The sequence below is a fragment of the Myotis yumanensis genome, unplaced genomic scaffold, assembly GCF_028538775.1.
Source record: "Myotis yumanensis isolate MYYU_CA2020_CCGP unplaced genomic scaffold, mMyoYum1.0.hap1 SCAF_2, whole genome shotgun sequence".
In the NCBI taxonomy this organism is placed as follows: Eukaryota; Metazoa; Chordata; class Mammalia; order Chiroptera; family Vespertilionidae; genus Myotis; species Myotis yumanensis.
Window position 1 is genome coordinate 110,839,913 of NW_027223753.1, and position 12,302 is coordinate 110,852,214.

Consider the following 12,302-nt stretch of genomic DNA (forward strand, 5'->3'; position numbering starts at 1 on the left):
CATGGCCCCTTCTCAATATGCTGTACTCTCTGTTCCTAAAACACATAGATAGGAAGGTACTGATACTATACTGTGTCGGGAAATAAGGTTTTGTAACTTTATGGTTTTTGCAAATAAAAATGCTGTAACTCCTGTAGTCTGGGCTGCAGTTCAGCCTGTGCTTCAGCAGGGTGCTGTACCTGTAGTCAGCTGGCCAGCTTAATAAAGGCTCTTAAAATTAAATTCTGAGTCGGTGGTCTATCTCGCTGAGTGAACCCATAACAAAGGAGGCCAGGGGAGTAGGGTAGGGATGGGGCACCATGGCCCCAGCCTCTTAGGCATCCCTGTCTGTCCTCTACAGTGAACATGGAGGAAAGGGGCTGCCTCTGAGGAGGGACCAAGCCAGGCCAGGTGACCATCTTGAGTTCTGGCTGAGGTGATGGTCCTCACCCTGAGATGCCGTCTGACTGGTGATGGCAGAGGGCCCAGTGCCTCCTCTCTTCTCAAAGAACATGTAGTCAATGAGGAATGTGGCTCACAGCAGTACAGCCTTCACTCTCACATCCAGATCCAGCGGGAACTGCAAGCCAAATTAATCTGCATCCATGAGGGCTTCTTGGAGCAGCACCCCCTACCCCACTGCTTGCTGATGCGGCCCACAATGTGGACTCATCCAGAGTCTTCACCTAAAAGTTGGTGTCTGTGCCACAGCCACAGGTCCAGCAGGATCTACATCTTGAATGGAGAACTTGGGGAGGAAGGGATGCTAGGTCTGCAGCACATGGCCAATGGTGGTGCCCGGTGGTGACTGTACTTCCATCTCTTGGTCCCTAGGGTCCACCAGATGGACACAAAGGGGCTGGCGGGCTCCGCAGAACAGATGTGCACAGCAGTTGCTCTCTTCAGCCGCCTGACCCAGGGGCAGTCCAGCCCCTGGGCGCAGTTCATACCAGTTACTTATCTCCCAGCCTAGGAGCGTTTCCACTCGCACAGCCCTCTGGTGAATCAAGATCTGATCAATTGGCACCGAGAATTTGAAGCCAGAAGGCACCCCGGGAAGTGGCAAGAGGAGGGCAGCAGGCCCAGTAGCAGGCCTTAGGGCACTGGGGCTGGGCAAGGGGAAGAGAAAGAAGCCTGGAGCAGGGGCAGGCACATGGGTTGGCACTGGCACCAGTCCAGGCCCAGGATGCTGCACCTGCTCTCGGTACCCAGCAGTCACAGGGTAGGGAGGAGGGGGCGAAGGGGTGTAGCCTGTGGGGGGCAAGTATCCTGCCATAGTAAAGGGATGAGAGTTCGCGGGTTGTCGCTATACCGGAAGCTTAGTTCTAGAAGTGGAGGCAAGCTCGGGGACAGCCTGACAGACACAGACACAGAGACAAAGACGAACAGGCAAACGCGGAGAGGTGGCTGCGCCAGGTGCCCATCTGGGGTCTCTTGGGTGGCGCCTTTGACTCGGGGAGAAACTGAAAGTGTCAGCAGATGGGGCAGAGTACCTGGGACCCTAGATTCCCTCTGGGATTTGCAGAACTGCCCCCTTCCTTTGTTCTTCCATTCTCTGTGGAGGCGGCTGTTGGCAGATGGCAGGACAGATGGATCTGTGATCAGACCGACAGCTTTACCTAGAGGGAGGTTTCCTGACCCCTCTGAATCCCTCACTCACCTGAAGCCCCTAAAATAGTTGGGGTGCCCAGCACTCAGAGGCTCCCAAGAGCTCCTGGAGGCAGGTCCTTGGTCATCGGTTTTTGTTTTTTTTACTACATTCCTTCCGTGTGCAGTGATCATACGTCATCTGGAGTGGGGTGGGCTGGGCTGGCTTGAGTGACCTGGCACTGCTGGCGGTATCCTTTCTTCCTTGTGGAGCATCTAGGGAGGGGAAGCAGCCGCAGTGCCTGAGGCCAAGTTCCAGGAGGCCGGCAGCGCTGTAGGGATCATGCCGGCAGTGCTGGTCTGTTGGTGCCTGGCCTGTCCTCTTGAGATTGAACCTCAGCATGACTAAGGGAGCCAGTCCCCAGTTCCGCCCCGACTCCACCACTGACTGATTGGAGTCTGAGGGCCTGGAGGAGGAACCAAGAAATCTGACTTCCAGCCGCTCGCCAGTCACCGCTGCCACCGATTGATCAGCTCCCACTCCCTCAGCTCCATAGCCTGCTGTTCCAGCTTCCACTCCCTCAGCTCCCTAGCCTGGTGATTAGTCATCTGTCCCCTTGTTTAGGTCATGACGGACCCTGGTTCTTTATATATTAGGATAGATAGTACTTGAAGTCCCAGCCACAGCAATCAGACAAGAGTAGATAAAGGGCATTCAAATTGGAAAGAAGGAAGTATAACTGTCATTATTCTCAGATGACATGATATTGTACATAGAAAACCCTAGAAATCGATGGCATTTTTATACAGCAATAATGAACTCTCAGAAAGAAAAACTAAAAAACAATCCCATTTACCATTGCAACAACAAAAAAATAAGATACCTAGGAATAAACTTAACCAAGGAGGTAAAAGACCTGTACTTGGAAAACAATAGAATATTGAAAAAATAAATAGAGAAAGATACAAACAAATGGATGCATATACCATGGATATGGATTGGAAGAATTAACGTCATTAAAATATCTATACTACCCAAAGCAATCTATAGATTCTGACAGATGCTGGTAAGGATGCGGAGAAAAGGGAATACTAGTGCACTGCTGGTGGGAATGCAGACTGGTGCACACACTATGGAAAAGAGTATGGAGCTTCCTCAAAAAATTAAAAATGGAACTTCCATTTGACCCAGTGATCCCACTTCAGGAATATATCCAAAGAATCCCAAAACACCAATTAGAAAGAATATATACACCCCTATGTTCATTGCAGTATTGTTTACAATAGCTAAGATTTGGAAATAGCTTTAGTGACTATTAGTAGATGAATGGATAAAAAAAACTGTGGGACATTTACCCTATGGAATACTATGCAACTGTAAAAAAAAGAGGGATATATTACCCTTTGGGACAAAATAAATGGACCTGGAAAATATTATGCTCAGTGAAATAAGCCAATATGAGAAAGACAAATATCATATGATCTCATTTATTTGTAGAATCTAATGAAAAAAATGAATTGACCAAAAAAACAAGACCTGAAGCATGGAGGCATAGAACAGACTGACATAATTTGATGTGGGGTTGGGGGAATGAAAAGAGATAAACCAAAGAACTTATATAATTACTAGAGGCCCGATGCATGAAATTTGTGCACAGGTAGAGTCCCTAGGCCTGGCCAGCGATCAGGGCCAATCTGTGGGGTGACTGGTGGGGCAATTGGGGGACCCCCGCTGGAACCTGCCTTGGAGGTGACTGGCAGAGCAATTTGGGGGGGGCAGCACCGGCCTGCTCGCCCACTGGCCCTGCCCCCTGCTGCCACCGCTGGTCACCTCCCTCTTGGGGTGATTGGCAAGGCGATCGGGGGGGTCCCCACTGGCACCCACCTTGGCTGGCCTGGGGCCTGCATGCTGACAGAAGCTCCTGCATTGAGTATCTACCCCCTGGTGATCAGTGCACATTATAGCGACTGGTCATTCCACTGGTTGTTCCACCATTCGGTCTATTTGCATATTAGGCTTTTATTATATAGGACTAGAGGCCCGGTGCATGAAATTCGTGCACTGGGGGGAGAGGGGTCCCTCAGCCTGGCCTGCACCCTCTCCAATCTGGGACTCCTTGGGGGATGTCAGACTGCCAGTTTAGGCCCGATTCTGCACCAGCAGTCGGACATCCCTCTCGCAATTCAGGACCTCTGGCTCTTAACCACTCACCTGCCTGCCTGCCTGTCTGATTTCCCTTAACCACTCTGTTTGCCAGCCTGATCACCCCTAACTGCTGGCCTGATCGCCCCCAACTGCCTCCCTTGCCAGCCTGTTTGCCCCCAACTACCCCCTGCCACTGGCCTGATTGCTCCCAACTTCCCCCCACTTGCCAGCCTGATTGGGGTTGGGGGGCTGCTTGGGGGTGGGGCTGGCCATGGGGAGGGGCTGTGGTTGGTGGGCTGGGCAGCCACCCCCTCCAAATGGGTTGGGGGGTGGCGATCAGGGCCAGTGGCCTGGGGGAGGAGCCATGGGTAGTTGGCCAGCCAGCCCTGCTCCTGATTGTGGTGGGGGGGCAATCTGGGGTGGGGCTGGTGGAGATTGGCTGGCCAGCCCTGCCCCCTATTGGGGTGGGGGGATCAGGGGTGAGGCCAGCCTGGGGAGGGGCTGCAGGATGTTGGCTGCCCAGCCCTGCCCCCTCTTGGGGTGGGGGGGTGCAATCAGGGGCAGACAGCCACGGGGAGGGGCTGTGGGCCTATTGCGGTGGGGCAGGTTGACCAAGGGTGGGGCTGGCGGGGGTGGGTGGTGGCAAGAGAGGGGGTATTTGGCCAGCCGGCCTGCTCTTTTTTTTTTTTTTTTTGCAACTTCACAACTTTTACTTGTGGTGCCTATGCTATGTCTGAAAATACCTTCTTCCCCTGCCCGGGACAGCGATGGGGAGGGGGCAGCAAAAAATAGAAGACATCCCTCCCTATTGCACATGGACCCTATATACAGGCTCACCTGACCCAGGCCGGCTGGATGCTTGGCACATTCTAGGATTCCTGCTCAGGGGCTGGAGTGGTGACTGGTGGCAGCACATGTGAAAGGGGACCTCTGGGTGACTACTCTGGTCCTGGCTACTGGTCTTGGCACTTCCTGGTCCCCAGTTCCTTTCTGGTCCTGCCTGCAGCCCTGGTCCCCCTACCTGGCTCAGCCTCCCATCTCCATCCTGGCCTCAGATGGCCCCCTTGGCTCCTGGGGGATCTGTCCTCCCCTCCTAACCTGGAGATCTCAAGGAAGCTTCTCAGAGACTCCTCGACAGCCCTGTCACTCATGTTCACACAGGGAAGGGGTGAATGTGGCAAAAGCAGCTGTATAAATGCGGGTGCAGGGGCAAGTCCTCTGGGGTCATGGACAGTTTGCTGATGACGCAGATCAGGGCCACATTTTCATCCTTGAGGCACTGGTTGTCAGCTTGGAGATTGGACAGGCCCTTCAGCTCCTCTTCCAGTTCAGCGGCCTTGCACTCCAGGGCCCTGCACTCAAATATCGCCAGCTCCAGGATGGCCAGCCTCTCTGCAAAGTGCTCTTTCCTCTGCATGGCACGTTCAAGCTCCACCTTGAGCTGCTCCAGCCGCAGTGTGGTATGGGTCAGGGCTTCACGAAGTCTCTCATTCTCAATGTGCAGCTTTGCGTAGAGCTTCCTGAAGCTCCCTCAGGCTCTTCCAATTTGGGCTGAGGTTTTGGGTTTAGGTCCTGCTGCCTCAGGAGGGGAAGGGCTGGATTCTGGGCTGATGTCCACTGGCTTCACCTTCTCCCCCTTCACAGGCCCTCTCCTCTCATTGCCAACTCTGCGGTGCTCCCTGGAGGCCTGTGGTCCCTGTCCCTGCCCCTCAGACACCTCTACTCTCTGGGCAGGGCCATCAGAATTTTTAACCCCAGGGACTCGGGGCTGCCAGGAAGGGTCCAGGCTCTGAGCGCCCTGCTCTTGATGTGGATGGGAGAGTCTGATCAGGGGAAGGCCTGCAGTGGGGAGGGGCTGCGAGGTTGGCTGCTGGCCCCACCCCCTGATCAGGCATGTGCTGGCTACAGTGGGCGTCATAGCGACTGGCCCAATCAGGGCCGTGTTCTGCCCGCTCACCACTCCCCAGTTCCAACACCACCTCCACTGCCTGGCTATCAGGCCTTTGGGATCACCAGCTCACGGCACCTGCTTTCCCACAGCCTCTTGGCATTGACTCTCAGGCCTGTGGGAAAGCAGGCGCCGGTGACTTCACCTGCATGCGTGTGCGCCCGGCCGGCGGCTGATGGAACGCACTGCCCGCTTGGGGCCGCTCACACCTGGGCGGGCAGGTTGCGGGCACTGCCGCCACCGCTACTGCCACTGCCACTGCTGCTGCTGCTGCTGCTGCTGCTGGGGCTTGAGGCACTGACAGAGGCTGCCAGGCATGCCCGAGACCTACCTGCCCTGGGTTGGGTGGCACATGGGATGTGCTGGCCGGCCGATCACTGCTGCCGCCCTGGGTCCCGTCGCACAGGGGATACTGGGGCGGGTACCCGATCACTGCGGTCCCACCCGCCAACCCCAGGTTCCCCGCGGGAGGGCAGGATGAGGGTGGGGACCTCTGCCACCAGCCCCAGATGGAGGCAAGCTGGCGGTTGGCAATGTAGTATGCAAATTAGCCGCCATCTTGGCTGGCAGTTAATTTGCATATCTCGCTGATTAGCCTATGGGAAGGGTAGCGAAGTTACGGCTAATTACCATGTTTCTCTATTATTAGATAGGATATGCATAGCCTATGGCCATAGGCAATAGGGTAGTGAAGATTTGGGGGCAGTAGGTCCAGGTGGAGGAGGATGGGGGGGTGGAATGGGAGATATCTGTAATATTATCAACAATAACAAATATATTTTTTTAAAAAAATACTTAATTACCAAACATAGTGAAAATAAAGTGGAGCATGAGTAAACCTGAAATATAAAATGTGGCCCATAGCAGACCTGTTCATTTCTCCTCAGCACTACTGCTTTCATACAACTTCTTAATGCAAGACCCCAAAGCCTTTAGTCAGTGCCAAGAAGCCACAACATGGGGAAATCTAGAAGTGGAAAATTAATATCCCCAGTAAAAGTATTCAACTAATGATAGATGAGTGCTGAAGGATAAATGTTCCAGCTTCCTGGTACTTCTGATAGGACAATTCTTATGATGAATTACACAGTCTCTTGGAGGTCCCTATCAGGACTGAACTGTAGTTGACAATAGCAGCAATATGCTCATAAATGCACCTTTATTGTATTTCTTCCCCTCACTGACTCACTTCCTTACTTTCCTACTGATTTCTTTGGATCATTTGCCAAACCAATTACTTTCACTAAAATCCTTATCTCAGGGTCTGTTTCTGGGGGAAGCCAACCTAAGACAATCTTTCAGAAGCACAGGAGGACTATAAACTCACATAAAAATCGATTGAATGGTATGTACTAGAAAAGGGCTTGTTTACATTAGACTAGAGAAATGAAAAAACAAACACATTTTAATTAATTTTATTCCAAATAAAGAAGGAATATAAAATTCTATAATTAATCATACAAGATCTAATTTCCAATATTTAGAGCCATTAAAGATACTAGAATGTAAGGATTAATGTAATCTTTATTGAAGTAATCTAACCAAAGGGGGGAAATGTTAAATGTGTTCATAGCCATATAGTTATCTTTGGGAAAAAAGGGGCACGCTTATTTAAATACTGATTTACACCTCATTCTTTTGTCAAATCAGGAAAATTTATGATTTGGATAATTGTACATGAGGCAGAAGATATTGGCATTAATCATTGACATAATATGTTTCTGAGGCTGGTTATAAAGCACTTTTCTATGTTATCTGCAACCTGACTGTCAAAATAATGTTGAGAAGTGTGCTCTACTAGATAGTGTGTGGTTAGAAAACTCATTATTAATCACCCTCCCTTGATGTGTTTCTTGAGGATTTTCTTTTTAAAGGAGTATGCTGTTCTACACTATAATACTGGCTTGCAGTACTTGTAGCATTTGTCCTAGGTTCAAGAGCTTCCTCACCCACTAATCGCAAATGCAGATGATGTTAAGTCAGAAGGAATAGACATGCTGAAGCACAAATATGAAATGAAACAAAGGAAGATCTATAATAAGGAATAAGGACCAAATTGAAACATAGTAGAGGTAAAATAATTATGAAAGACATACAACAAAGATCCAGTGTATATATAATTTCTGCATTGAGTAAAAAATACACAAATGAAATAGAGAAAGATATTTGAAGATAACATTTAGTACAAATTTTCCAAAAATAACAATAATTGAATTTATAGCTGAAAACCTCTTTGGGGACTTCAGAGGACTTCTTACAGAATGAAAAATCAAATAGATCAAGCAGACCAATGGAGTGAAATTTCAGCTAGAGATGAACTTCCTGACACACTGTGACTTAAGAGTTAGGTGTTTCCCTGGCTGGTGTGGCTCAGTTGATTGGAATGTCGCCCTGTCCATTCCCAGTCAGAGCACATACCTAGGTTATGGCACATATAGAGAGGGAGGCAGGGGGACACAACCAATTGATTTTCTCCCTCTCTATCTTCCTTTCCCTCTCTTTAAAATCAAGTGTATGCTCAGGTGAGGATTTAAAAAAATGTTCGGTATTTTGCTCACCTCCCAGATTTAATGAAATACTTAAGCCTATGTTTTCCATATTTTATAAGTCTTTGCAATCCACTTGCTCCTCTGTGTGCCTGGGATCTCTGTCCTGGTCCGGAACAATTTAATTTGAATTATTATATACTTTTTATCTTTGGTATCATGTCCCCCAATGTCTTCTCCATGGTATAGATTTTTCTAAAACCTGACAATGTTAAACTTTATAAGCCTTATGATAGTGGAAAATAGCAATGATTAAGAAGTTCCCCACCCGTTTGCATTCCAGGATATGGCTTACTGGGAAGAACCACTTTTCCATTTATGACCTAGATAAAACTAAAAGATGTCCCCTTGTGACAAAGACACAGATATTCCAAATTCCCATGCTTTGCATCATAAATAGTTAGCTGAACTTTTTGTACCCACTGGTCAATCTGGATGAAATACCTGCTAAAACCAATAGTATCTATTACATGGTGGACAATAAATAACAATTGTATCAGTATTGCAATCATATTAATTGAATGAAAGAATGAATTGATTGATTAGACACAAAAGAAGCAAAGATCAAAATAATGAAATCTGCCTCTAGCAAAGAATAGTTTATTGTCTGTATCATTATGGTTACAAGTGAAAAAAACAGAACTTTAACTAACAGGCAAAAAGATTATGCTTTTATAAGAAAATTAAGGTAAGAAACATGTGGATTAGTTATCTCTCAATAGTATGCTCAGGAAACTCCTTGTTTGTTGTTGCTGTTCTCAAGTTTTTCCCATAAAGTTTGAAATCCACTGGGTTAGGATTTCCACAACGGGGAGGTCCTGAGTCTTCTCTGAACCAATCTCTGTGATGAGAGTAAGGTAATTCCTCACTTGGTTTCACTTATGTTCCATACCCACCCCAGCCAGAACCTCAGAGGTCAGAGCGGGAGAGAGCTAAACCCCCAGATCAATAGTAGCACTGCAGCAGATCAGCATCACAAAAGACAAACGAGCTCTACAAGCAGTCATAGAGCTGAATTATGGACAAACAAACCTAGAGCCTAGATGTCCTCACAGTTTGAGTTTTCTCCACTTTCACTCCTCTCTGCACTTCGCTTTCTCCCTGAGGGTGAAACCATGGTTCATAGCTCATTTCCTTTCCTTCTAGTTCAACAAATATGACTATTCATTAATATTTTAACATTAAGGACATATTAAGCAATTCATTTCCTTTCCCACAATAAATAGAAAGTGTTTCATTACATTTATAAACAGACATCTAAGCAATACGTTTGCTATAGTAGTTACAGGACAATCATAGAAAACAGATACCCAAATCCAATTAGTGTGTCATTAAACACTTTTCACGCAAGGCACTGATAATGATTGCAACTTATTATCCTAGAGGTAATACAAAAACCAAGGAGCATTCAAAATATACCAATATAGAGAGTCCCAGACCGTGTGAGTGCTCCGCCCTCCTCGCACCGCCTGCCTCTCCCATGTCTCCAACTAGGCTTTGGACAGCAGCCTGAGGCCACACTGAAGATGATAAGACCGAGGAGGACGTGCCCATGCCCAAGAACTATCTGTTGCTCACCATCGCCTCGTGTTTTTGCTCCGTGTACCCCATCAACATCGTGGCTTTCGGCTTCTCCGTCATGTATCTGAACAGCTACAATGGAGACATGGAAGGATCCAGACGGCTTAGGAGGAATGCCAAGTGGGTGGCCATCGCCTCCATTATTATTGGCCTTCTCATCATCGGTATTTCTTGTAGAGTTCACTTCACAAGGAAAGCCTGAGCAGCCTGCAGTCGCCCAAGCATGGAGGTTGGAACTCATCCACACACACCCCAAAGGAGTTTCTGAGAAATGGATTCTTGACTTCCGACTGTGAGATCTTTTCCTTCAAGACTCTCCAGAGACAGGTCCTGGCAAATAAACTTTAAAGTCCAAAATGTAGGAAACCACGCAGTACAGCCAGATCTGCTGGCCATTGGTTTTTTTTTTAAATCAAGTCTCTCTGTTTCAGTTCAGCAAAAGCCATTGTGTCCATTCCTCTTCTCCAGAGATGAGCCTCAGGAAATTTCATTACATTTCAGGCGGGGGCGGGGGCGGGGGAGGAGAGAAGAGAGTGGACCAGGAGTTCTGGGAAGAGCAATGGATGGTGGTATTTGCAATGTCAAGTACAAACATTTGCAGCATGCTTACCATTGTCTAATAGAGCTGAATTTGTGCATTTTTTTCCTTTTATTTTTACATGTGGTAGCTTCAGTAGCTCCTCCCTCATCAAAGACACAAAGGCAGGGGCTCTGGCCTTTGGTCTTGGCCCACTTTCCCTAAAGGCCCCCCCCTCCTTGCTTGCATCCACCGTTGGTCAACTTGACCTGGACCTCACTCTCCACTCCAACAAATGAGAATATACTTAGTGGTCAATTCTAGATACCTGAGCACCTTCCCCATCCCAGTTTTAGGAATAAACTGATTGTGTTTGTGAAATGTGCTTTTTTTCAACCTCTCTCTCTCTCTCTCTCTCTCTCTCTCTCTCTCTCATCAAGTCTCAGACAAGAGGCAAGATCTTTGATTTTCATGGATGTCACCTGGAAATGCCACCAATTGTATTTCTTTTCTGTCAAATGTAAGCCCTTTAGGTGTGATTGCACCGGTTTAATGGAGCCATTATTCTGTCTGCCAGAACATGCTAGGTAGCCCCATGTTCCAGAGAATGCGAGGCATACCATTGGTGGTCCACAATATTTAAGTCCTTTATAGACGCAAATGTAAATGATGCCGAATCACAGAGAACATCTCCACTTTTATATTCTTTTTCAATCTCTGTTTAGGGCTCATGGGTCCTTAACACCTTTCTGAAACATTGGCTCCTTTCCTGTCTCAGGAAAGAAAGAGCAGGTCTCAGGTTCAAAGTCGTCTGTCGAGATAGAATTTAATACACGGTGTTGTGGTCATTGTGTTTCTTTATTAATTACCTTCCATTTATGGCTTCCTCTTAGGGATTTGATATATTGTTTCTGTTCAAATAAATTTACTTGAAAAATAAGTGGACTAACAGCAAATATCAAGTGATTAACACAACAGGTGACATGTACATATGGCTAAATGATTATAAAGAACTAATAATTGGAGACACGTGATAATGAATTTTCCTAAGCAAGAGAAAAGGCAGCTTATTCTAAGTGAATGAACATGAGGCTGAGTCAAAACACCTGGGTTCCATATGTGCCCCTGGCTGACTATGCAAATTCATGTTAGGCAAGTTTCTCTCCTCTCTGTGAAATCTCTTTTCTGGAAAAAATGGGGATAACAACACCTACATATGTACCGCAATGTTGTTATGAGAATGAATTGCCATAATAGATTTGAATGCTGCTAGAGGGAAATTCTAAGTGCTTGTTCTTAGATTATTGTGAATCTCAGGCATTGTTAAAATCCTGGACCCTTGCAAAAAACAGATGTTGATGGACATCGGATTCCACCTGTCACTTCACCCAGGTGTTGGTCATGAGCCAGCAGTTCTCCCAAGAGGACATTGAATCAAGGTCATGAATCTTCAGTACACAGAGATCCTAGCACCATTCCAGTAGATTGGATCCTCATTTCTGTTTCTGACATTGTGGTTTTTGTTTGTTTGTGTTTGGCTCCCTGATCTGTTACCCAAATCAAATGCAAAGTGTTGCTGAGAGGCAGAATAAAAGTGGTTTTAAGTAAGTCTGTGTGTGTTTTTTAAATCCCAATAGAATATCAACCACATTCATTTATTTGTAATGTCAAATATATGACCCTGATGAAGTAAATATATATATATATATATGTATATATATATATATATATATATATATGTATATATATATAGTCATCCAAGCAATACATAGTACTTTTGGAACTATAGTTTCAAAGCTGAAGTGTCTCTTCTCAAAATTATTTCTAATCTTGAGTTTATGGAATTCTTTTCTCTAGTCTTTCCAAGTACATGAAAGAATTCCCTATAAGTATATTTTAGTTACACTTATCAGCAAATTATTCCTTCTCTTTAGGTATTCATATTGTCTCATGAAACCAGAAAACAATTAAAAACTGTCCTGCCTCTAACTGGAAGCC

General features: G+C 46.8%; 1 pseudogene; it reads right to left on the minus strand.

The window, feature by feature from the left end:
• Positions 1 to 334: 334 nt before the first annotated feature.
• Positions 335 to 1,255, minus strand: LOC139002546 (phospholipid scramblase 3 pseudogene; annotated as a pseudogene).
• Positions 1,256 to 12,302: the final 11,047 nt, after the last annotated feature.